This window comes from Panthera pardus, unplaced genomic scaffold (genome assembly GCF_024362965.1).
Source record: "Panthera pardus isolate Hobbes unplaced genomic scaffold, ASM2436296v1 HiC_scaffold_7, whole genome shotgun sequence".
In the NCBI taxonomy this organism is placed as follows: Eukaryota; Metazoa; Chordata; class Mammalia; order Carnivora; family Felidae; genus Panthera; species Panthera pardus.
This window is the reverse complement of record NW_026527002.1, coordinates 28199855-28227269: the sequence shown is the minus strand read 5'-3', so window position 1 is coordinate 28227269 and position 27415 is coordinate 28199855. Positions and strand designations below refer to the sequence as shown.

The 27415-nt window shown below is 43.1% G+C and overlaps 1 protein-coding gene across 1 annotated transcript in view; it reads left to right on the top strand.

Annotated features, from left to right (window-relative positions):
• Nucleotides 1-27095, top strand: part of MRPS28 (mitochondrial ribosomal protein S28) — a 207966-nt gene extending 180871 nt beyond the window's left edge. The window contains exons 3-4 of the transcript XR_008419936.1: nt 23745-24026; nt 26960-27095. The gene's annotated coding sequence lies outside the window, so the exon portion shown is untranslated. The remainder of the gene's footprint in view (nt 1-23744; nt 24027-26959) is intronic.
• The last annotated feature ends 320 nt before the right edge of the window (nt 27096-27415 follow it).

Sequence of the window (27415 nt, the reverse complement as noted above, 5' to 3'; positions counted from 1 at the left end):
TTAATGTTTATTTATTCTTGAGAGAGAGAGAGAGAGAGAGAGAGAGAGAGACAGAGCACGAGCAGTGGAGGGGCAGAGAGAGAGAGAGAGAGAGAGAGAGAGAGAGAGAGAGAGAGAGAATCTGAAGCAGGCTCCAGGCTCCCAGCTGTCAGCACAAAGCCTGACATGTGGCGCGAACTCATGAACTGTGAGATCATGACCTGAGCCAAAGTTGGAGGCTTAACTGACTGAGCCACCCAGGTGTCCCCCTCCCTGCTTGTCTTAAAAAAAACTTAATAATTGTACATTTGTATTTCCTATAATCTATGGCATAAGTCAGATAATGTGATACAGGACTAGAAAAAATTTTGAAGGATTTATGTGTTTCAAAGCCCTAAATGTGGCTACTTCTTGTCAAGTGGCTTAGGAGAGGGCTGGAACACTGTTAGTGTTCCGGTGAGAGTAGTTTTTGATTCGGACTGTGTTCGTCACACACTTCTCCACTTCTAAAATAGGGACAGTTCGGTCTCACACTCATTTCATTCGAGACAGAGTTTCCTAGTCTGCAGGAGGTTTCGGGGGATAAGTTTTCAGGGTCTGTGGCATGCAGGTGCAGCGGTGACAGGAAAGCAGGATGAGGGGTGTAGGGGCCTGATGCCAATTTCTCTCCTCGCCTCAGGAAGGTTAGTGCTGCGAATCCTCCTCCGCGTTCCTGGCCTTTCCCAGTCGGCACCATTAAGCTCCAGGGTCTCCTGGCAAAAAAGCTGGAACTCTTAGACTGGAGGCATCCTGCTGATTTAGAGACACTCGGAGATAATTAACTGGTAGTTTCTGCCACAGCCTGCTGATCCCCTTCTAGAAACCACTGTAAAGATAAAATGACTTACTGACTGTGTTTTTTTTTTCTAAATGTCTCTGGTGCCTATAACTTTTGCAGCAATCATGACATTTTGTGTTTATCATTAATATTTTAGCTGAAAGCATCTTCTTTTCTCCCCTCTTGTTCCTGCCATGGCTTGTCTGCAGTTCAGATTATCAGCTTTCTTGGAAAATGCTCTGTGAGGCCCAAATGTTGGCAAGTTAGACTGGGCCATCTTCTGCACCCCATGTATGTGCTCTGTCGCCTGCTTCCGATTCCCGCTGTGGACTGAAGGCTTGGGGAGGTTGGTTTTATGCCACAAATACCTCATTCGTCAGTGCTGTCTTCTGAATCTCCCTCCTCATGTCCATTATCACAGACCTTGAATAATTGTTTTCATTCAACCATTTAGTGCATTACTTTTTTGACCAGCAGGCTAAACCCGAGTATCTTCCTGAGTCCCGTGTTGTCATTAACATGCTTCTTGTTTAACTCAAAACAGCTGTTCCTCCTCCCCCCGCCCCACCCCATCCCTAATCTTTCCTCCTTAGACAAACCTTGCTTATCCAGAAATTTTGGAAAAGAAGTATTTTTGAATTAGTGAAAGGGTAAGGATTTCCCACTTTCAGTATGGAAACTTCTTTCATTTTAACCATTTTAATGGAAATCTTTCCAAAATACATTGTTTAGTATCTTCTTAAACAGAACATAGAACATAATTTAACTTTTTCTTGAGGTGTTCGGATCATTACCATGAACAAAGGTTTTCTACTCTGCTGCAGCACACTGGAGCCCTGAGGGTCTTTTGAGGGGGACAAAGGGTCCTAGATTTCTGTGATCCTGAAGGTATTTTGTAAACTTTGAAAGAGACTGTCTTCCTGCTCTTTATCAGGCCCCTACCTACCACTTCCAGTTATCAGTATATCTATCTTCGAAAATCCTTCTACCCTGGTTTTCTAATTCTCAGTGTTTACTGTGAGCGTAGAAAACCAATATGCACACACATATGCACATGTGCCCTTGTGTGTATAAAGGGTGGTGAAGACAGACCTGAGAATTTTCTATGACTAAACCGAGTAGATTGTGATTTCTTTTTTGTTCGTTTCCCAGAGGCCATCTTCAATTAATTTTTTTTTTTGCTGATTTTAGAAATGGAAAGTTGCAAGACAAATGAGTTTGACATTGGTGAAGAGTTACTGTTAGATTTCTAGGAGCCATCTCTAGAAACTTCTTTCTAGGTTACATTCTTTGTTTTTACTTTATTCCAGAACAGGCAATGGTTACTAAGAAACGATTCTTTTTCTGAGAGGTCTTTCATTTCATTATCCCAACTTCACATGCAAACTGTTTCACTGACTATCTTTAAAAATGTTATCATGATGTTCTCAAGCTATTGTCATTAAAACACACACACACACACACACACACACACACACAAACCACAGGTGCAAAAACAAACTGCAACCACAAGAGCGAAATCCCTCTCTCTCATTGTCCTCTTTTGTCAAAGTGCTGTGGAAAGCCAACTAAGTGAACTGGGCCATTTGACAGAGTAACCTATACCAGCCCCATTGTGCAATGCCTTGAACGTAAGTCCTTTTCAACTAGACGGAGGCACATTTTATTTTATATTGTTGACTTTGACCCTGCAGCTTAGCAAAGAACACTTGTGCAACGTTTTCTAGATCCGTTTATCATCTGCCCAGAGCAGACGTGCATTTTTCTCATCATTAAAGGGAAACCAAACCCATCTACATAATCCCCCAATCTGCTTTGTTTCTTTCCAGTCCTTCCTGGCCTAGGTTCTGAACTATTAATGAAGGGATGTGAGAGTCACGTGCTGTCTTCTCACATCCAGGCCCAGTGGGAGCATAGGCATGGTCAGAGAGCGGGGAGATGAGAAAGGTCCCCATTTTGCAAAATGAAGTGCTTTGCTAAGTTGGGTTGCTTCCTCTCTGCCAAGGTACTTATTTAAAATGCAGATTCCTGGGTACACTCTACACCTGGTGAATCAAAGTTTCTGGAGGGTGGGGCTTTGTAATTTGCATTTTAAATCAACTAGATGATGGCTAAGTTTTTTGTTTACTTACCAAATTCGATGGTTCTGACTCTTATGTGAATATTAGTAATAGTTAAACTTATTGAAATACTTGTGGAGTACTGATCATAGTTAAACTTTATCATTGTAAGAATAATACCTTTCATTTTCATAGCAGCATTTTCAGCCTTTCAAAGTATTTTCCTAAATATAACCCTCTGAGATGGACAGGGGAGGTACAGGCATACCTCATTTTATTATGCTTCACTTTATTGTGCTTCACAGATATTGTGGGTTTGTTTTTTTTTTTTTTTTTTTTTTTTTTTTGCAAACTGAAGGTTTGTGGCAACCCTGCGTCAGACAAGCCTATTGGTGCCATTTTCCCAACAGCATTTTTCACTTCATGTCTCTGTGTCACATTTTGGTAATTCTTGCAATATTTCAAACTCTTTCATTATTATTATATTTGTTATGGAGCTCTGTGATCAGTAATTATGACTCACTGAAAACGCAGATGATGGTTAGCATTTTTGTGTCATAAGTATTTTTAAGTTAAGATATATTATACATTATTGTTTTAGGTGGAATGCTCTTGCACACTTAATAGACTATGGTATAGTGTAAACATAGCTTTTACACGCAGTGGGAAACCAAAACATTCATTTAATGTACTTCATTATGATATTTGCTTTATTGAAGTGGTCTGGAACCGAACCTGCAGTATCTCGGAGGTGTGACTGTGTTATTACCTCCATTCTAGAGGTGCAATTGGGCCCCTACGACTTAGTGACTTGGACAAACTACACTGTAACTTGGTGGCCAGGAGTCAGGAGTGGCAGACAGGTCTTCTAGCCTTATTTCACTGCACGTTTGGTTTCTAGGACCTGAGACACAAGAGAAAGCTTTATCAAAGTGCCCCTTAAAAACAGACCTGACATGAAACCAGTACCTTCCAAACTACTCCACATGCTGTTGGGTGTGCTGTGCATTTGCTCCCAAAAGATGAAAGCACAGACCGAGCCCTGGACATGGGGTAGGGGTGGGTTGGGGGGGGATGGAACAGGAATCTTCAAAACAAAGAAAATCTCATTCCTCTTCTGCTCATCCCCTTCAATTTTCCGATCTTTCTCCTCCACTCCCTCTTTCTTGTAAAGACTCAAACTCTGAAATAATTATATGAAATTAAGTCGGTAAAAGCCAGGCTTGTTTCCTTAAGATTGATGTGTTAACATTTTGGGCAGTTTTCTCAGGACTCAGGGAGACTATTATTTCTGAGCTGGGCTGTAGGAATCTTCCCCTTCCCCATGCAGGGGTGAACCTCCTCCCCCAAAGTCCATGTTTCTTTATTCTATGACCCTTCCCTTCATGATACAGCCTGTGAGCAGAATAAGTTTAAAAAAAAAAATTGCTTTTAGTGCTCAAGATTTCTCTTACTTTGGTCATCTCTACCTACTTTCCCAAAAAAGGGATTGGAGAGAAATAGAGACACCGCAATCTCTAAACTCGCTCTGAAAGACTGAATTTAAATGGAGCGTTTCTCTTCCCATATTGGACATTAAGGTTTGATGGTCCAGGATAGCACGACCCTGACTCTGGGAGTCTGGAGGAGGTGAGGGAAACACTTTCCAGCCCCACCTGCCTGTTCTTATCTCTAGATCAAGATAAGCAAGCTGGTATGCTATCACCCAAAATAAATCTTTTCATGTAAATTGTATTGCTTTTTAAAAAAAATAGTAATAGTAAAATAAAGGTGTGACTGCCCATCACTTTTCCACTGTGTGCAGTAAAATGAATGCAAGATTGAAAGGTCACTGGGCTTCTTTGCATTGGGAAATAAGTGGCTTGGGTGCCCAGTGCTAAAGTTGCACTGAGTTTCCCAGGTTCCTGAGGCAGCCCATGAAGAGACGAGCAGGGTCAGGTTCAGGAGGTGCTTGCTTGCCTTGACACATCATTCCTAATTACAACGCCTTTCTAAGCCCCTTCCCTTTTAGCTTCATAAGGCTTGTAAAAAGTGCCCGCAAACTTCTGCCTTCCTGTGCCTCCCTGCCCTGAGGTAGAAATCCTCTTCTTGCAGGAAGTGCAAAGCAAAGTTCAAAGCGTTCTCCATCAAAAGAAAGTGCGCCTGATGCAGTATGATGTGATTACTTGACAATTAAGGGGGGAAAAAAATGCCAGGGCCACTGCATCACTGGCCAGTGCTGGCCCCTTGCAATCTCCACCTTTCTAAAAGATATTTACAATTTCCTTGTTCAGTATAGACGCACACCAAAACTGAACACCATTTAGGGTCAGAGCCACTGGTAGCTTTGGGCTACCTGGGGATAGAAAGTTATAAAGAACTTGTGGTGGAATGTCCCCATGAAATGCAGAGGCTAAGGATCAAGCTAAAGGGAGGGAGGAGAAAGAAAGGAAGCCAAGGGTCTGCAGACCCCGGGGCTTGGCCCTGTGGCTCCGGTGATTTTCTGGATGACTGCCAAGCTTGTTTCCTTGCTATAAAACAAGCCCAGTTCAGCCTATGTTAAAAGAGGGTTAAAAGGGCTCCTAAATCTTTCTGGCCATTGAAGATCCACGGAAAACTCAGCCTGATGTCTTTTACATCTGTTTCGTGTTCTCAGCCTCATCTGGCTCAGCTGCCTTTTCTCCAGCGAGAACTCACAAGCCCCATTCAAGCCGCTGAGTGGCAGGTATAGGGTGTCTCCCCTCAGAGCACAGGGGACGAGGGGTGAGCTTCCGGGCAGCAGGCAAGTCCCCAAGGCTGGCCCACTGACACCGTAAGTTTATACCCAGGGGCCAGTGGAGGGGAGGTGGTGGGACTAGGGTGTAAATGGGCAGCACACCCAGCCCAGAGAGGGGAGCCTAGCGGCGGGTGGGAGAGCGCTGGCTGAGGTCGGTCACACGGAGATTGAATTTCAGCTGAATTAGATCAGAGCTGTGGGAAACAGCACCTCCTTCACACACACAGCCGGTCTCGTAGGAAGATGTGGGAGGGCGGCTAGGGAGACGGAGGCAGGCAGCTGCGATGAAATACCGAAGTCAGCTCACAGAGGCTAACAGCCAACTTAATTACTGGATACCTCTCCCCAGCGTGTGGGCCAGGCTCCGCAGACTCTGGGGTTTTAGACTGAAAGGCTCCATGGGGTCAGGGAGAGATGGGACGGGCGGTCAGCATTGAAAATACACCCTGGCTTGCAAGTGCGTCTGTGTGTATCTTTAAAGGAGGAAAAGCATGATTGTGAATAACAGTATGGGAAAGGCTTGGAACTTTTAGAGTCACAGCTGCCGAGGCAAACTCCAGAAGGGATTTTGGTGGCTTTCCCTGTTACCTTTAGGGTTTGATGTTTTACAGCATTTCATTAACATGCAACGTGAGCTTTCGATACTGTGTTTGCTGTTAGGAACTGTTCCTCTCATCTCCTGTCTCTGTTTAATAACCTGAAGCCATTTCAGTGACCCAGAATACCAGCTTTTCTTGGGGTGGGGGGGGGGGTGGGGGCATTGGAGGAGTGGTAACTTGGAGGAAAGTTTTAGAATTAAAACGGGAACACTTGCAGTCCTGTTAAAAAGGGCAAGAAGTCAGCTGCTTTGAAATCCACTCCCTCAGCAGGGGTGGGGAAAGCCTTTCCAGGAGACAGTGGGAACACATTTGCTCCTAAGCTGGCACCAGAGTGGCTTTCTCCGGGGCAGCAAGGGCCTGGCATTCTGTATGCTCCGTTTGAATCGAGGAGCCTTCAAATGATCCTTTTTTCTTTTCCTGTCACTCAACAAGAGGCTGGAGGCAGAAATTCCTACAGCCGCTTCCCTTGAACCAGACAGAAAACAACCCCGAGGCTGCCCAGCGCTCCCTAATCTTGTGGTTTGCACATCAATTTTGAGCCTACTGTGGCTGATGAGAAAATGACCTCAAACCACTGTTCACTAAAGATCTGTGTTTATTCCGATGCCGTGTGCTTTCTGCATAATGCGCCTTTTCTTGGACCCAGAAGCTTCTGGAGTTTGCACAATGTCTGGGCCTGAGGAAACCAGCCAGGATGTCCCCAGTAGGATGAATTATCACCCCTTGGTAAAAGAGAGAGACACCCAGAACAGAGACAGTCTACTGAGCAGGATTCCCACTCAATGTTTGAATTCTTAGGGGCTCACCACTTTGGTGGCTTTCTCGGGATTCACAAAAAAGAGACAATTAGAATCCTGAGAACTCAGGTGCTATTTTGGATTCTCCTAGATTAGGTGGGATACCCCAAAGGGCACATGGAAGGACTGCAGGGACTTTGTGAATCATCTGAAATTATGTTAAAAATGTATATGTAAAAATGTTATATATTTTCCACAGCCCCAGGAAGAGAGCTCTTATATATTCAACAGCTTTTTAAGAGTCCAAGACTCCCCAAGATTTAAGAAGTACTGTTTTAAAGATTTTCCAAAGGTGATTTTACAGGCAGCTAGGGGGTGGGGGGAGGTGCTTGGCTTCCCTCAACCCCACAGGCCCTGCAAAGTCAAATGCATTGTCTTCTGTCTACTGTGCTGTAGTGCAACCTGGGTGTTTGATTCATGCAACTGAATGGAAATAGTAATGGAGAGAGGACACACAGAAGCAGGTGGGTGTGCCCACACAGTGCACTTCACCTGACTACCTGGGAGTGGAGTATGGCTCTTCCTGGGGTGGGTCCAGCCAGTTGATACTGGGCTTCCAGAAGTTATACTCCCAAGGCAGTGTTCTAGAAGGACATATTAACTAAGAGAGAAAGCATAAATGAGAACCTTAAAGAGCGTACAGTCTAGGGCAGACCTGATTAACCTCTTGGATAAGGAAATTAGATAAAATAGAGCAAGATTTGCATCTACACTTGGGAAGAGTGTGCACTGGCCTGTGGTGGTGTAGACTCCTTTCTATAGGGCAGGGGAAGACTCTTGGGGGGAGACGTGGTTGTCATAATACATCTTGAAAAATAACCAGGTTGCCAGAATTCCGCAGTCCTCCACTCTGGATTTGATTTTCGTTGCAAATTATAGGCATGCTTTGCCTTAAGAAAATCCCCCCCACCGTTTTATATATATATATATACATATACATTATGTACATATATATATATATATATATATATATATATATATATATATATACAGGCTCTTCCCCCAAAGCAAATATATTGGGGATGGTGATTATTTACATTAAATAATAGCTCCTATTGATGCCAGACTTTTATGAAAAAAAGCTTTACATACATTATCTCAAGTAAACTTACATCTCAATGAAATATGTACTATTTCTCCATTTTTCAGATGAGGAACTTAAGGCTTAGAATGCTTAAAGCAACTTTCTTTTCCATCACTACTGCTTTACAGAGTGGCAGAGAGAACCAGCTTTGAAAGCCAGATGAGGCTATCTCCAAAGACCATGATTTTATATTTTCTACTAGACAGTTTCTCAGTGCAGTAAGATTTGATGCTTTGCCAGAAGTATCAAGACCCCAATTTCATCTTAAACGTGACTTGATTTTCAATGGTGGGGGGAAAAAGAATGTTTGCAGAGTACCTACTGTATTCTAGATACAATGCCAGAGGATGCAAGGATCTCGTATCGTCAAAAATTAAATTTTATAAAAAATTCAATTCTTAGGCTTCCCAGGTGGCTCAGTTGGTTGAGCTTCTGACTCTTGATCTCAGCTCAGGCCTTGATCTCCGGGTTATGAGTTCAAGCCCTGCGTTGGGCTCAGCGCTGGGTGTGAAGCCTACTTACAAAAATTTTTTCAATTCCTGTGGAAAAATTTCAAAATACTTTTTTCATTTAAAGTTAGGTACACACATGCAAATCGTCTCCCACCAGGAAATTACAAACTAGTCAAAACTTTCCCAAGGCAGAGGGCAGATTGTGTTTAGTATCTTATCCCCTTTTCTTAGGAGAACGTCTGACCTAGGCCAGTCTAATTACTGAATGAATAAGCGAGTACCAGAATGAACCTTCTTTAAGGACAGTGATCACAAAGTCTTATACCTTAAAATGGAAGCCCATCACCTTGGGCACCAGACATCAAGATATGGGTATAGCTCATTACATGCCCAAAGTGAGTTCACATGAGGGAGACTAAGAAAGGTGAGAGAGAAAATAAGAGGATATGGAGATCTCTGTTTTGAAACTTGAAAAACTATACTTTGTTTTTCTAACATTTAATTGTTTCTATTCAGATTGGGGAAATTAAAAGCTCTTGCTAGTTGAAATTTCTATGCCAATGAACACAATGCCTGCCCTTTTCAGAGATCTCAGTGAACGAGTTCTCAGTGATTTTTGGTTCATTACAGCACTCTAGTCCATATGATATTCAAACATAATATTTTCCCTCTCCCTTCTTGGCGTGTGAGTGTTTGGAAAGAGTTGATGTGCCTGGGGTCTTTGGTAGTGGAAAGCTCTTTCTTTTCTTTCTTTCTTTCTTTCTTTCTTTCTTTCTTTCTTTCTTTCTTTCTTTCTTTGGAGTACAAATAGTTAATCAAAATGACATGCTGTTGGTGAACCAGAGAATGAAAAGTGAACTAATTTTGAGGACAGCAATCATGGGCTTGAATTGCAGCTTGAGAAATGTCATTTCTGTTGAGAAGTATCCCAAAGCAAGTGCTACCAAGGGGAACTGTGCACTTTCCAGAGTGAAAAAAGCTATGGGTAACCATCCCTCTTGAGAAATGCAGGCGTTCATGTGCTTAAAGACAGAGGGTTGGTGCAGATGCTATCTTAAGACTGCTTATAGGTCTCTGGTGTGGTCAGAGTTTGTGGAGGGTAAAGTCATACAAAAAGTTAGCTGCTCCCTGCTTTTAGCTCAATCTCTGGTTTCCCTTGATGTCTTCAGGCCAGTAGCAGAGCACTGTAGAGTCTGCAGGAGGCAATAACCATTAGGCTCAGAGCTCTTCAGGGAGCTTATCTCACTGCCTGCCCCACAAGTTACAATTCAATGTCCCAATTAGGTTGTTCCAGGGATCCTTCCTTCCTTCCATTCTTCCTCCCTTCCTCCCTACTCCCTTCCTCCCTCCCTCCCTTCCTTCCTTCCTTCCTTCCTTCCTTCCTTCCTTCCTTCCTTCCTTCCTCTCTCTGTCAATTTACTAATTTATTTGTTCATTTAACAAAGATTGATTGAGTCTCTCTATGGCTTCATAGCAGCCCCCATCTGGTGGGATGGAACACACAAGTACGCACTCCAAATCCAGTGTGTGTTAGAGAATTGGAATTATGCACAGCTGTTAGCCAAGCAGAGCAGAGAGGCACCCAACCACTGGCAGTTGGGGGTTAAGGAGATCTTTCCAGAGCAAGTGAGTTTGAACCAAGCCTTGAAGGATACATGAAAAGTTTGCTGCGAACAAAAGACACACTAAGGTTCTCCAGGCTGATGGAACACCATGTGTACAAGGACGGAGGGACTGTGGAGAGAGGGCAGGCCAGGGAAATTGTGGCAGATGTGAAGAGTGGAGGTAATCCTGCCCAGACCCCAGGCTGTGTGCGGAGCCCTGATGGGAGATGAGGTCAGATATGAAAAACAATTGCCAGCATTTATTGAGCACCTGCTCTTTTCCAGGCACTGTTCTAACCACTTTATATGTTTTGACTTAATCATTATAATAGCCCTAGGAGGGGGTTATTAATATGGCTCCTTTTTTACAGATTTACAGGGAGATCAAGTATCTTGCCAAAGAGCATACAACTAGAGACGAGAGGCCAGTATTCAACCCAGACAGTTTGACTCCAGAGCCTGTGCTCTTAATGGTTATGCCAGGCTGCTGCTCTGACAGCCTCAGATTTGCCTTGACAAGTGACAAAGTAGACTCTTTCCTGCCTTTTGGTCTAGTGTAAGGTGGAGGTTACCATAAGTGTGGAGATAGTTTTCTTCTACCAGACTCTCCTTCCTTAGACCAACGGCAGTGAAGCTGCACATGTCGTTTTAATATCAGAATGCCGATGCAGAGGGCAGGGACCAAGTCTGTTTGACTCGTCAATGTATGTTCAGTAGGAGCACAGCATTTGGTATACTGTAAGTATGACTAAATACGGGATGAACAATAAATGAATTCATAGATTTTTACTTATTAATCTCATTATGAGAAAGTGCATTCAGACTTCTTCAGCGTTATGCATATTTTCTCATTTGAGATGTAAATTAACAAAAGCAATGCATTCCACTAAAACCTTGTTACATATCTTATATATATTTGGAAATCTGAACTATTCAGCCCCAAGTCAAAATTTACAGAGATTAACTTCTTTTAAAATTACCAATCATGGATTGTATGTGTGTGTGTGGGGGGGGGGGGGCGTATGCCATTTATATCATATGTATTTGTTTTATCTAATATGTGTATTCTTCAATTCATAGACTGTTCACACTTCTCTTCCTGTTGAATCAAAAGGAGGGTCTCGTGTGCGTATGATTTTCATCAAGTCTACGCTGTTTCTTTTGAAGATGATCAAAAGTTGGCTGGGTTAGACTTTGCAGCTCCAAAGAAATGGGTTAAGTCATAGAATTACGTTAGTGACATCCGAGGTGGAAATTGCCCGGTGACATGAATGCATTGATTGCTTCATATTTCAGTGTCATAAATGAAGTTGCTCTTTCCTTTGCAAGAAGCAAGGAGTCCAGTAGAAAAAGAGGAGTGTGTTTCTGTTTGGTCAGCAAGGCAGGCAGGGCCTTATGTGTTCTGTCCGTCAACACTGATAAGCTGTGACACCAGGAGGCTAGGAGGATCTCCAGCTGTTCCACCTACACTGGACCCCAGAATGCCCTGATCTCTTTCAGGAAGCCGAGGGAGCCCAAACAGAGAAAGATGAGTGCCACAAACACAAATAATCTTCTAGTCAACTGGAGTTTCATAAATTATCTGGGTATCCATATATTTTGAACTTCAAGAGACCTTCGTTTTCTGGATCCCTTCCTTGTAGCTCAAGAGCATGAGTTCTGGTGATCTCAGTTGGCACAACTTCTCGAGAAAAGCCTTCCACAAAAAGAGTAAAAATTTTGACAAAACCAGTCAAAATTAGAACACGATAACAAGATAATTGCTTTCAAAATTTCTCAATATTTTTCTTTGCTTTCTTAAGTATATTTGTGATGTCAGGAGCATTCAAGGTATTTTTATTCAGTTGTGAAGGTATTGACGACTATAATTCACAAGACTTACGTGCTTTACGGTTTGTAAATATACAAATTACAATACTTGTCTATTACAAGATTTATATTTGTCCCTTTGGTTCTTACCAGCTCTTTCTGAAACGAGGAGAGAGATCGTTATCCTCTTTTTATAGATGAGGAGACTGAAATTCAGGGAGGATTCCAGGTTAAGGGATTCGTCAACGGACACTTCATGAAAAGTGGTCAGAATTTGAACCCAGTTCTGATTCTAAAACCTATCTGCCTCCTCTCTATTCGCGGATAAATTAAGTAGAGTAGGGGAGTCTATTATTGACTGTCCAGCATGGGCTAGTAATTTCAGACACGCTATTTTTCATCTACAAACTACAGGGTAGGGAACTATGATCAAAGATAGAGAAATTAAGGTTTAGAGAGGACCAATAACTTTTTAGACGCATGGGAAAGGGCTGAGCCCTTTCAGTGAGGAACAGTAGATAACTCTGGGAAGAGAGGTGTTGTCAGGTTACTGAAGTTTCTTGAGTGTGCAAAGCCAGACAGAGCATCTCGTAAAAGGAAGCTCATTGGTAAAAGGAGCGTTTGGGAGGCGTGTTTGCTATTCTGAGGAATATTTTCTTTTCCTTTTCAGCAAATCTTTATCACGTACGGAATCTTTGCTCTGCCACCTGCAAACAGACTGGAGAACAATGAAAAACACCCTCTGCAGGATATTGATTCCGATGGAGCAAATGTTGATTAAGCAGAATGGTGGCTTTTTTTTTTTTAACTGGAGGCGTTCCAGATCTTTCCTTAGGCCTGTCTCTCCAGGGAAATGAGCTCTATCCTCAAAAATCTACAAAAAAACCCGGGTAAGAATGTAGATTTACGATGGGAGACGCTGGGCGGAAGGAGGCTATCTGGTAGGCTATCTAGAAGCTCATCTTTGTGTTATTGGAGAAACACTCTCCCTCTTGACAGGATATAGTCTGGTTATCACATAATCTTCTCAGGTTTCATTCTCATTCTGTGCTTACAAATACCCCAAATATAAAGAGATGCATTTCATTAAGACAGCATTTTAAGAGGCAGTTAATCCCAGCTGTTGCCGTCTATCTTAAACACCTACCTTTTCACCCTAGTGTGGAGTTTACATGTCGATAAGGGATGTGAAAAAGGGAACTGCAGAAATCTCGGCAAAGGCAAAACACCAAGGCTGCCTGTGGGAATTGGAGTCAGAGAAAGAGCCCGGGAAGCTTTAAGTTCCAGAACGGCCCCTGGTACAATACTTGCCTGCCTTGGGGCTTTGGGCTGACCCCAGACACCGAGGACTGTAAACACTTTTCCAGTCACATAAACGGAAGGATTCTGTGCCTGCTACTTCGGCATTTTCTCCTTAAGAGACCTGTGGCAAAACAAGTGAAAAACACAGGTAGGAACCTGAGAGCCAGACCCCGAAGTTTTCAGCTGACTCACCGATTCTCTTTGCTGGCACTGCCCGTTCCCATCAAGGATGAATTCTCAACACCTGATCTCACTACAGGAGTGTGAAAACCTGGTATGCACTCCCAGTTGGCCAAGTGGGATTTGTTGGCAAATGACCTGTGAACTTTCTCTCGCTCCTGGGTCTGCTACTCAGAGGAGTCTGGAAGGTTCATGGAGGGAGGGGGAGAGGTTGGAATTAAGTGTGAAATGGGGAAACCAGGAGGGGTGGTCCCAAAACCCAGCCAGGGTGGCGGCTGTAGCCCATTTTCGCTGATGGGGGAGTGGGGATGGGGGCGGGGAGATACTCTTTTGTTGGAGAGGAAATAAACCTGTGACTCCAGCCTGCCTGATCCTGCAGGATGGGCTGCCCGTGTTTGAAGTCAGGACTGGCGGGTTTCAGGAAGCTGGCTGCATCAGGTTCCCATTAGCTCAGGCAGCGACACAGTGGGTTCACACCATGACATGGTAACAATTAAGCCTTCTGCTACTGGTCCTTACCCTGGGGTGAGGCTCTTTTCTTCCTCAGCAATGTGGCTTCAAGTCGCCCTGATTTCCTTATGGCTCGATTTCCTGCAGATTCCCATTACTTCATGTCTAATCTTCTGAGACCGCTTATTAGACCACACAAATTGTAACAATTGTCTCCAGCGCACAGACCCCCTTCCAGACCCACAATGTGCCTAGGAGAAATACAGTATCCCTATCTCTGAAATGTGAGAGTTACTTCCTATGTAAATAGTCGGATTACCCAAAATCAGAGTCATAAATATTGGGGGAAAATAAACTAATTATACATGCCTACCCTGAGGCATGCTAGATTATTTTCTTTCTTTCTTTCTTTCTTTTTTTTTAAAGAGTGGTTAAAAAAACCCAGTGGTTTAGAATAATTATCTCCATCTTCAATGATGAGAGAGATAAGACACAAACGAATGACTGTAACATGACGCAGCAAACAAAAAAGATATAAAGTTTTGGTTTTTCCAAGGAAGGAAAGTACTTACATGCAGAGAAGAAGGCAGGTCATTGAAAGTGCCATTTGAGCTCAAACTTGAAAAGTAGGTAGAACTTGGATACATGGGAGTTGATGGGAAGAAGAAAAGACCATGAGCACGGACAGATGTTATGGGAAGAATAATAAAATAAGTAAAATAAGACATAGTTCCTGCCTTCAAGAGGCTTTCAATTCAGTTGAAACGATAAAACAGACATAGGTAAGAAAAAATGTAGAGGACAATATAAGACACAGCAGGCTCAAATCACTTCAGATACAGTTGATACTTAATTGTGGTATGTAAATGTTAGGTGCTGTTTCAAGTAAGGAAGTTGTCAAAGTTTGATGAAATAACTGGGCCAGACTTGAGGAGGATTGGGATTTAAGGCATTAGCAGGAAGGAAAAATGAATGGAGTGAACGTCAGGCCGGCCATGTGCTGGAGACAAGTGGTTCTCAAACTTCAGGGAGCATCAGAAGCATCCAGAGGACTTCTCAGGGCACCTGGGTGGCTCAGTCGGTTAAGCATCCGACGTCAGCTCGGATCATGATCTCGAGGTTTGTGAGTTCGAGCCCCACATCAAGCTCTGTGCTGACAGCATGGAGCCTGGAGCCTGCTTCAGATTCTGTCTCCATCTCTCTGCCCTCCCCTGCTCATACTCTGTCTCTCTCTTCCCTCTAAAATATGAAATAAATAAAAAAAATTTTTTTTTAAAAAGAAGCATCCAGAGGACTTGTCAAAATATATGTCCTTGGGCACCTCACCAGCATTTCTAATTTAGTAGGGCTGGGTGAGATGTGGCAAGTTGTATTTCTAGTAAGTTCCCTAGTGATGATGCTGATGTTCCTGGTCCAGGAAATTGCACTTTGAGAACTGCTGTGGACCCACCAACATGTACTTGGAGGAAATACTGGGAAGTCAGAATAGCCAGAGAAGTTTCCCCGAGAAGTATTAAAAATGAGTATACTGTTAACTCTTGTTTTCCTCACTGAGGATTCTCCGTCTGAGTAGAACAATAAACATTCTTGGGGTATTTTTCTATTCTCAAATGGCTTCTTGGTTTAGAATAAATTATTGTGAAAGAAGAAAATAAGACTTCTGCCTCCAGAAGAAACTGCTATGGTTAAAGCTGGATATCATTTAAGGAGACAGTTTCTGTTGATACCTTCTACAAGCATATTTCTTTTTGTTTTTATTTATTTACTTTGCGAAAGAGACAGAGACAGAGAGAGAGAGAGAGCGCATGTGTGTGCAAACGGGGACAGGGCAGAGAGAGAGGGAGAGAAAGAATTCCAAGCAGGTTCCATGCTGTCAGCGCAGAACCTGATGCGGGGCTCCATCTCACGAAGCGTGAGATCCTGACCTGAGCCAAAATCAAGAGTTGGATGCTTAACTGACCGAGCCACCCAGGCCCCCCTACAAGCATATTTCTTAATGGCTTTGCCCCTGCCAGGTCTATTATATGATTGCTGTGATTTTAGAGTTTTATGTAGTGGATGGCCACTGTCACAGCCAACCCTTCTTAGAATCCAAGTATTAAAAACACTGACCAAAGCTACTTTGCAACATAATGTAGTTTTTGATTGCTTTGATGCTCAAGGATTCACATCATTTATTATCTCAAATATTATATAAACAGAAGTCATAATCTTCATTCCATGATCCGTTTGCTTTTGCATATTTCATTTTTTTAAATGTTTATTTATTTTTGAGAGAGAGAGAGAGACAGACAGACAGAGACAGAGCATGAGCGGAGAAGGGGCAGAGAGAGAGGGAGACACAGAATCCGAAGCAGGCTCCAGGCTCCGAGCTGTCCGCACAGAGCCCATTGTTGGGCTCGTATCCACAAACCGCGAGATCATGACCTGAGCGGAAGCAGGACACTTAACCGACTGAGCCACCCAGGCGCCCCTTTGCTTTTCTGTATTTAAAGGAAAACTTACCACCATTATTTCCCCTCATTTTAACAGAAAAAAAAGTTTAATCCAGTTCATGTGAAAAAAGACTTCTAAATTTAAAAATGTTTTCAAAATATGTTCATTCTGCTTGAAATAAAACAAATTCATAATCTTCCTATTGCATGGGGTTATTTATGAGTTTCTCCTTGAGTTTGTAGGCTGACTAGGGTGGGAATGGTTAGAAAGTAGAAAGTCTCTCCTACATATGTTCAAGATCAAGTTACTTCTGTTTAAAGATCAGGTTGTAATGTGTGGGCTTGCAGACTGAAATATGCAGTGCACTTTCCAAACTTCCTTTTAGTCTTTTGACTTATTTAAGAGCTGTATGGTATGCAAATGATAGTAATTAGACAACATCAGCATACATGCAGTTAATAGCATGATTCATATTTATGAAGTACTGATTTTATATGAATACCAGAAATATAAATTGATCATACTGTTCAAATTTTGAATTGAGCAAACAGACAAAAGGGCTAGGAAGGGAGTTTATTTTAGAACAGTGAACCAAATTTATTATCATTTCTCATGATTTAACATGTGAAGGTTAACTAAGGTGTATAACTTTTATGGTGTTTCTTTATGTAGAAAGAAATGACATGCTTTCATGTGATTAGGGACTAAAGGTGCTCATTTCTTCCGATAGCCTAGAAAAGGGAGTTTTGTAGCCCAGATAAGAGAGAGGTAGGGAGGGGCACCTGGCTGACTCACTTGGTAGACTGTGTGACTCTTTTTCTAATCTTGAGGTTGTGAGAGCTGAAGAGGGTCTTTAAGGGACCTGCCTAGGAATACACAGTGTCTTAGTGACAGGGTGAGACCAAAATTCTGGAGTAGTCAAAATTTCTGACTCCTTGATCAGGACTTGATACTGTGATAAGAAGGAGCTGCTTTTTTTTTTTCCCCATTGCAGTTTTATTTATTTTTTTTAAATATGAAATTTATTGTCAAATTGGTTTCCATACAACACCCAGTGCTTATCCCAACAGGTGCCCTCCTCAATGCCCATCACCCCCTTTCCACTCCCTCCCACACCCCATCAACCCTCAGTTTGTTCTTAGTTTTTAAGAGTCTCTTATGGTTTGGCTCCCTCCCTCTCTAACTTTTAAGAAGGACCTTCTTTTGAGAGGAGAAATGCTTTTTTTTTTTTTGTAAATTTACCTTAGACTTATTCCCTACAAGCATTTACTATCCTCTCCCCTATACTTTGAGCAATTTAGCAAAACAGTATCTTGAATGAAAATGTATTGAATATAAGAAAGAACATTTTCTTTCTCCTCTAACCCGATATTAAAGATGGAATTTTAAAGATTTTTTTTTTTATTGGTCAGATGTATTTTTCTATGAAGAATATTTATTAAATTGAGATCAGGTGTCCATTCACTGTTGACATCTGGTACATATTCTTATTTGTGTGTTACCGTTAGCACATTTGTACATTTTGTCTGTTAGCTTAGGCATGGGATTCTCCAGTGTAATACGTGAGGTTGTCAATGCAACATGTCAGGCATCACGTTGAAGAAAGGAGATGAGATTTTAAACAAATACATCAGTTAATTTGTTTGAAGGATTGTTGTCTTTCCCTATATTCATCCTGGGAGAACACACTCCTGTTTACATTGTCCTGCTCAGGACAGTTTCAGAATTCCCCCTGTATTTGTCCTCAAGTAGTCGGTGAGTACTCTCCAACGAGTCTCATTTTTTTTTTTTAATGTCATTTTGTTTTTGACCAAAAGTACAATTCTCGGTTTGGTCAACGACCTCATCAACCAAGCAATGCTTAAAAGATTTTTGATTATTTCTCAAAACATGAAACCCACCAAGATCAAACCTACAGAGAAAGCACGATAACGTGGTACAGCTGAGGAGGTCGGAAAGTACAGAGAGAAGGTGACAAATACCGTGGGTAACCGCGGCACCCAGCGATAAACCCGGCCTTCCAGGAAGACTGTCTTGACCATATGAGTTCTGATGTCTGTGAGGAGCAGTGCACCCCCTTCACACCTGTACCATTGGCGCCTGCCATGTATTCTCAGCATGATCTATTTAAGCACTGCAACAGATCAAACTCCTGCCTGTGCTTCATTTGCCTATAAGTCTCACTTTTAAATATCTATGTGAAACAGTACAAGAGAAATATCTAGTGAGGAATTAACAGGGGATATTGAAATGGGATATTTTTTAGTCCTAGAAACTCTCCTGTTTTTATTACGCCATCACTTCCTTCCTTCCTGTCCTCACTTCCCTAGCCTGCAGCCCTTGCTCAATCCCTCAGTTTCTCCTCTAAGTACTCAGTTCCCTGGTCTTTGGCTTTGCCTCCCACTGCCCTGCACTGTTCCCCCCACCGACCCTTCTGCCCTCTCTCCCAGTGGCGTGTTTTACTTATTTATTGTATTAGTGTGCGAGGGCTGCTACAACAAATACCTCAGACTGGGTGGCTTAGACAACAGAAATTTATTTTCTCACCGTTCTGGAGGTCAGAAGTCTGAGAGCAAGCTGCTGGCAGGGCTGGTTTTTCTCTGAGGCCTCTCTCCTTGGCTTGCAGACGGCCACCTTCTCTCTGTGTCTTCACATGGTCTTCTCTCTGTACCTGTCTGTGTCCTAATCTCCTCTTCTTATTTTTTAAAGTTATTTTTCAATGTTTATTTATTTTTGAGAGAGAGAGAGAGCACCAGTGGGGGAGGAGCAGAGAGAGAGGGAGACACAGAATCCAAAGCAGGCTCCAGGCTCTGAGATGTCGGCACAGAGCCTGACGCGGGGCTTCAACCCACGAACCGTAAGATCATGACCTGAGATGAGGTTGGACACTTAACCGACTGAGCCACCCAGGAGCCCCTAATCTCCTCATCTTATAAGGACACCAGACATATTGGAGTAGGGCCATCCTAATGACTTCATTTTAACTTAATTACCTGATTAAAGGCCCTCCCTCCAAATGCAGTCACTTTCTGAGATCCTGGGAGTTAGGACTTCAACCATATGAATTTTGAAGGGGCCACAATTCAGCCCATAACACTTATCTTTGATTCACCCAAAGGCGACATGGGGCCTGTCGCATTTGTGTCATTGGTTAAACAACTTGGGAAGAAACCAGGGAAGGGGATGTGTGGCAGGATGCAGAGAAAAACAATCCTCACAACCTGTTTCTGATAGCATCTTGGGGAAATGGTGGAGAAAGCAAGGAAGGTTAGTCATCACCTCTAATGTTTTCCTTTCAATAACATGTCCTCACACCACAGGATTATGTCACTGGAGTTGGGTTTCTTTCTCCTGGTAAAATGATACCCCTGGGAAGGATGACATAATAGAACGACAAATTGGAGAAAGACAGATTCTGCTTTTGTTACTCACTACTGTGAAAACTCTGCGGCCTGGCACGCAGTAAATACATGTTGGCTGTTGTTGGTTTTATTAGTCTTATGATTATCATCATCGACTCTAAGCTCTATGAAGACAGGGACACTTCGTATCTTGTCCATGGCTATACTCCCTGGCCTCACATGGTGCTTAACAAAAAGTAGAAGCTTAATATATTTGTTCAATAAATGAAGACAGTTAACCTCGGAGGCTCTCTTTTCCCATCTCTGAGAAGAACTAATATTTATTGAGCACTTACTATGTGTGAAGCTTGTGGACCTGGTTTACATGGATGATTTTATTTTCCTCCTCACACCAATCATTTGAGGTAGACACTGCTTTTATCTGCATTTTTCAGATGAGGAAACTGGGGCATAGAGAGTTTAGTAACTAGTTAAGGCCACACAGCTAACAAACAGCAGAGTTCAGGTTCTGTTGGACTCAAACCTGCAGTACTAATGGGTGTGCTATAGTGCCTCCCTCATGTCCTTTAAGAAGGCGAAAAATGGCAGCTTCGTGGGCACCTTGGGAGGATTGAACTGGAATTTGTAAAGTGCCTAGTATGTCTTAGGAGCTCGATAAATATCACACCCTGCCACCTCACTCCATTTACCTTGCTGTCCAGACAGAACTTGTCTTGTAACCAACAACTCCTCCCAGATCCTCGATTTACCCAAACATCCTGCATCCACTGCCCCCTTTCTCCACCCCCCTTCATAGCAGAGCTACTCTGGACTCAAGAGAGGTCACTACTTTGTCTTGAAGCCACTCAAGTCAGGCAGGAGCCTCTCCTCTCTTCTGAAACTGCTCTTAGCAAGATGACCAAATACATCCGATGAACTAATCCAACAGCCTCTTTGTCTCACTTTCCCAGCCTCTTAGCATCATTCAACAGAGCTAATGACTCTCCTTAAAACGCCCTTTTCTCGGAGCTTCCTGGCTTTTGTTTGAATCCCTTGAATGCTCCTTCTCGGTCCCCTTTGCTGGCATGCTCACCTCCATTCTGCATCTAAATGTTGACATACCCCAGGCTGAAACTTCCTTCTTTATCTGCATTCTCTGGCCAGGAAAGCACGTCCATAGCCATGACTTAAATGCCATTTGTATGTAGGTGGTTCCAAACTTCTGACTCCAGACTTGACTTCTCCCTTTCAGATTCATGGATCTGGCTTCCATACAACATTGCTCCTTGCAATTCAATTCTGATGGACATCTCTAACTTAATATGTACACAGTCCTCCATATGCACTCCAATTCCCTTTCTCTGCCTAGATCTTTCACATTCTTTCCTACATAAGTAATGGCTCCATCCATTGTTCAGGATAAAAATCTGTGAGTTGTCCTTAATTCCTTATTTTCTCTTATCCTACTTTGAATCCAGCAGTAAGTCTTGTGGAAGGCTTTCCCTCCAAAGTGTATCTCAAACCCATCTATCTCAAATCTCTTTGAAATTAAAAGAGTTTTGACATGACTTCTGAGGGTCTCCGTGGTCTAGCTCCTGCATGCCTGTAACACCTCCAGTATGGCCACCGTCCCCTTTGTTGTGATGCTTCAGGCACATTGAAATCTAGTCCTTGAACACAGCAGACTTATTTCTGTCTCAGGGAATTTGCACTTGCTCTTCTTTCTGCCTAGATTTCTTTCTCCCAGATCTCCACATGACTGTCTTGTTTTTATCATTCAGGTCTCAACTAAAATATCATCTTCTCAGAGAAGATTTCCATGAGCACCTTGGTTAGAATATCTTCCCACCCACAACCTCATGTCCATCTATCAATTAGGAAAGTGTTTGGCTATGAAAAAGAATAAACCTGGTACAGGCCTAAACCAATAAGTCTCTGTCTCACGTATTAAGATGTCCATGGTAGTTAGGTCAAGGTTGTTCAAGGTTCAATGATGCTATCAGGGACTCAGACTCTTTCTTACTTTCTATTCTGCCATCTTTAACATCTTGACTTTATTCCTTGCGATTATCTTTTCAAGGTCCCAAGACAGCTGCTGTACCTCTAGGCATTATGTCTAGGTCCCAAACAAGAAGGAGGGAGAGTTCAAAGGATCAAAGTCTTTCCTTATGTGGCTCTGCATTTTATTGGGCAGGGAGGGCCTCCTCAGGGTGTTCAACTTGGACTCATGGCCTTGGGTCACACTATCCCTAGCAGTAAGGGATGCTGGGACATAAGCATTTTATCTTCCCAGCACATATACTAGAGAATGCAAGGGAGATGGGGGGTGTAAATGATCTGGGGCAGCTAAGACTGGGCACCTTTTATGCCATCTTGCCCTGTTTACTTTTTTTTTGTAGAACTTATGATTATCTGAAATTACCTTGCTATTTATCTGTTTTCTTACTTATGGTGTGCTCTTATGTAGAGTAAACTACACAAGAATGGTGACCTTGTTATCTTTTGTTTAGGACCATGACTAGAAGCAACTCTAACACACAGTAGGCAGTCAATAACTAGTGGCTGATTGTTGAATAAGCCCTAGAAAACTAGCTGAGATTTGCCTTTGTTACAAATGCATTTCTTTTGTGGATAAAACACTCACACAGTAGTAGATCATTAAAGTTTAATTGTAAGCATCCTGTGCAAATTGACTGGCATGCTGTTGAGACATTGTGGAGGGAACTATTCTGATCTGAGGAGTAACACTGGGTCTGTTCGCAGCAGCCGTATTGGTAGGATTGGTGGTATCTTCTGTTAGTTCCACACCCTCAAAGCTGCCTTTGTGATAGCTCAACTGGCAGAATGTCCACGGGTTGGAGAAAAGCTAAGTGTCCTCCCACAGGATTTAGCCACTGGCCGTGTCATCTGGATTTGTGATCTAATTCACTGAACTTCCTGGCCACACACAAGCTCCAGAATATTATGTAAAATATGAATGGCAGATACACAGGCTTGGTCAAGCTCATGATAAGTTTCTATGCCAGCCCAAGTTTCTATTTAAAAGAAGAGATTTAGTGGTGGTTCTCAAGTTCAAGGTTGAACATGGTCACTGGAGTCTAGGTGTGCCTAGTAATGGCTGGTGGGCTCATCGAGTGGTTCCTCTTGTAAGGGTGCACTGAATAGCCTCATGGGAATCCCTTACCCTAGAGGAGAGTTGGGCTCACAAGTTCAGTCTCAGTGCTCTGCAGAGAGAAGGGATACTGAAGACTGCCCCTTGCCTTTAGATGAGCTGTTCATGGACTCGTCTGTGAATCCAGGGGAAAATAAGGAGCTGTAAGTAAATATGGGAAGGAGTCTTTTGATCACAAATCCTCCAAATATACAGCACGAAGCTATATTGCTGTGGGAGGTGTTCCTCCCCCTTCTTTGTGGCTCATAGCCATGGCTCTGGTGCATGGAGGGTGTCACAGAACACAGAACCCATTCAGCTTGTTGAGGTTTCTAGTGTGGTGGCCACACCTACAGCAACTAATTCCTGAGCATACTAAAGACATCTTTGGGAACTCTCAGAAATAAGCAGGAGAGACCTGGTAGGGATGGAGATACTGCGACGGTGGGTAGGAGTGAGATGTCTGTTTCATAATTTGTAATAGGAACTCTTATTTTATTTTATTTTATTTTATTTTATTTTATTTTATTTTATTTTATTTTATCTTATTTGTTGTTTTTGTTTTGTTTTATTTTATCCTATGAACTCATTTTAAACATTAGTCCCAGCCCCCACTTTAGCCTAATGAAGCCCAGGGAAAATGGACTACATACATTTATTGAACAAATATTAACTGCCAGGTAATGTACTAGATGTTGAAGTGCAGGGAACAAAATAGATAAAGTCCCTACTTTCATAGAGCTTCTTACCTTGTAGAGGGAGAGATGTAGAATAAACAGACTTCAATAATGGGATTGATGAAAGGGCTAAAAGGTGGATATAAAAAGAAAAATTAATTTAGAATATGGACCAGAGACTCAAAGGAGAGGTTTAGGGAAAATTACTCTTGGGGGAAGATGCTAACTATTCTCCATCTCCATCTCCACAGCTTCAAAGTCATTACCAGCGTCACCATGAGCCAAAACAGACCTCCTGAGGCCAACCCTTTTTGTCCCTTTCCTGTGCACCATGAGTCCCATTGCCTTCATCACCCAAGTGACAGCCTGGCCTTGTGATTTATGAGCATGGTGTCTCCGTGGCTGGGCTCTGAGCGTCTGCACCCTGGGTTTCTGGGAGCCTCGTGCAATGGTGAGCCCACTGCAGGGGCTTGAAAAGTATCTGTTGACCATCTGACAGGGTGAATGAATGACGTGGAGTCACGTTGCAACAGGTGAGCTTTAGGTCAGACATAAATGCTTCTTGTCAGGCTCATGAAATGCTAAAACAGCTGTGAACGCAGCTCGTGGTTCACACCATGTCAGGCTTCAGCTCAGGGAGGATTAACCCATTGGCTGCAGCAAAGTTACTGCCAGTGGATCTGTTTCAGCCACCGCACATCCTGGAGGGCCATCGGGTCAGTCAGACTATGGCCACAGAGGGCCTTTGTAAATATGCAGAGTCCTAGCAGCCTAAAAGCGGCGGGTGCCACGATGCCTGGGACTCTCACGAATCTCAGGCCAAATCCTAAAAACATTCCACCATTTGCTACCTTGACCAGAAAAAGAAAAAATGTGTGTGTGTGTGTGTGTGTGTGTGTGTGTGTGTGTGTGTAATAAGTTTGTTAAGTTCTGCAAAATGTGTGGAATTTTGTGAATGACACTTATTTACCTAGGCTACTCCTATCTTAAAAAGCAAAATATGTCTTGGAATTACCTCTTCAAGGCAGGAAAAATCCCAACCAGGTAGGACTGATAGTTTTGGGGAATATGAATACAAGAGAATGAGAAGTGAAGCACACTGTTTATTCCCCAGCACTGAAAAAAAAAAAACAGATTTGAAAATAGCAAAATGGGAAAAGGGAGGAATCAGTAATAAAGAGATACGAACACAGAGAACAGATTGGTGGTTTCCAGAGATGAGAGGTTAGAGGAGAGTGGGCAAAAGGGGTTAAAAAGTACAAACTTCCAGTTATAAAACAAATAAGTCCTGGGGATACGACGTACAGAATAGGGGATACAGTTAATAATACTCTATTGTATCCTGGAAAATTGCTAAGACAGTAAATCTTAAAAGTTCTCATCATAAGCAAAAAATTTTTTTTAATTGTTTAATGTTTTTTAATGTTCATTTATTTTTGAGAGAGTTTATTTTTGAGAGAGAGAGTGAGAGACAGACAGAGCATAAGTAGGGGAGGGGCAGAGAGAGAGGGAGGCACAGAATCTGAAGCAGGCTCCAGGCTTTGAGCTGCCAGCACAGAGCCCAAAGCGGGGCTCAAACCCATGAACTGCAAGATCATGACCTGAGCCAAAGTCAGACACTTAACCGACTGAGCTACCCAGGTGCCCCTAAACAAAAAAATTTTGTAATGATGTTAACTATACTTATTGTGGTGATCATTTTGTAATGCATACAAATACCGAATCATTATGTTGTACACCTGAAACTAGTATCATGTTATGTGCCAATTATATCTTCATTCAAAAATAGTAATGGGAGGGGCGCCTGGGTGGCTCAGTCGGTTAAGCGTCCGACTTCGGCTCAGGTCATGATCTCGCGGTTTGTGAGTTCGAGCCCCGTGTTGGGCTCTGTGCGGACAGCTCGGAGCCTGGAGCCTGCTTCGGATTCTGTGTCTCCCCCTCTCTCTGCCCCTCCCCTGCTCACACTCTGTCTCTCTCTGTCTCAAAAATAAGTAAAAACATTTAAAAAAAATAGTAATGAGAGCATAACTTGCCCATCGTCTGTCCACTTCGACCGGCATTCTCAGTAGAAATTCATTCTACGTTACGACCCGACCCACAATAGCGATGTACCACCTATCCACCTACCTACCGGAAGGACAAGTGTCACGAAACACTACTTAACCTTACTAGGTGCAATGCACTCTGATATTTTCTACTACATTCTTTTTCGTCTCTTTAGGAAACGTTGCTCATAACCTGTGAAGTTGTGTGGCTTTGGCCATTAGTTTTGAAACCACAGCCCCAGGTAGCTTTTGACTGAGTGAATTACGTGGTGCGCTGGGGTTGAAACTGTACCCTGCAGTGGGGGTGGCTGGAGCACATCAGGGCCCGGCGTCCTGCAGAGAATATTGATGTCCTTCCTGTCTCAGGGCTGCTCCAGGCAGGCTTAGCCTGTGGACGCTGTGCTCCAGAATCATACCAGGTGAGGGGGCAGGAGATGGGGTGTGAAGTCACCTCCTGCAAGCCTCTCCGCCTGATGAGCTGCTGGCGTCCCCACCCATCACACAGAAGTTCAGTAGAGCTCAGGGATTCGGACTCTGTGACAGAATGGAATTTGTTAGAATTTAGTTAGGGGTGATTACAATTGCCTATCTGAAAAATGTGAATTTAATCAAGTGATGTTTTCGAGTCCGGCCCATAAAAATAGACAGAAAAAGTCCATTGTACGTTAAAATGCTAATAGAAGCCTCCCCCACCCCAGCTGCTGCTCTTAGCTTCCTTTTGTAGACAGATAATCTGAGTCAAAAGAATTTATTTGGAGTGCCATTTTGTTGGTTGCTTAGAGAGGCAACAGTTGGCCTCAGGCTAGCAGGAAGGAGCCCATGGCACCTCCTCACGAGGCTGGGCAGGCCTGGAGGCCTGCTAACTGGAAGAACTGTCTGTTGTCAGTATGTTATTAGATGGTGTTATGCTGAGAAAAATGGATGTTTTTAGTGTTAGTTGCTAGTGTTCTTAAGTAAGAGATGTCCTTAAGGTTCATGAATGAGGAAATGGGAAATCCGGATCCCTCGCTATTCAGGAAGCTTAAACCTGAGTGGGAGGGTTCCTCTCGCTGTGGCTCTGGGACTGGGGCAGGCACGAGGGCTTTCTATTCACTGATACATGTCTAGAGCCTAGAGGGGTCTGGCATATTGTAGATGCTTGAAAAGTAGTTGTGGGACCAACAAATGACAAGCGACATGCAGGAGAAGACCCCTTCCTGGGGGCCCGTGCCTTGAAGTTTTTCCTGTATGTGGCTGCAGGGCGGTTGACAAGTGCCAGCGAGTCCGCTGTCCTCCTCCACTGTGATTTTCCTCAGAGATGGCGTCAGCTTCTCAGTCGCTAGCTTTGTGCATGCACTCCTTTGCCGTGTGGCAGTCGGGACTGGTGGCTCGGGCAAGGGGTGAACTCGTGCTCTGCCCCTTTCTTCCCGCCTCTGGTGTAGATCCTGCTATGGAATCACCTGGAGATCTCCAACTAAGGGCACAGAAGACGGGCGAGTAAGTCAGCCCCTTGAAGGCACAGCATTCAGCAAAGGCACCCCCCTTGGGGAAGGAAAGCGGGGGCAGCAACACCTGGCGTATGATCACGATGAGGCCTGCCTTGGAGAAATCCTAAGGAGATCTGCTCTCAGTTACACGGTTATTTGGTTGGGTTACTTCTTGTTCATCTAGCCATCCGCCAATGCTTCATGAGTAGCTTTTAACATTTAACAAATGAGAAAACTGGAATAGGGAAGAGTTTAGAATTCGAGATTATTACTTACATTTTTGGAGAGTTCAAAACATTTCCTTTTGTGCAATCTTATTTAATCATAATAATAATCCTATAAGATGGTGTTCTTAAAGATTACTATTACTTTGGTTGAGTTAGAAAAAGGCTGAGAGAGGCTAGAATTTCA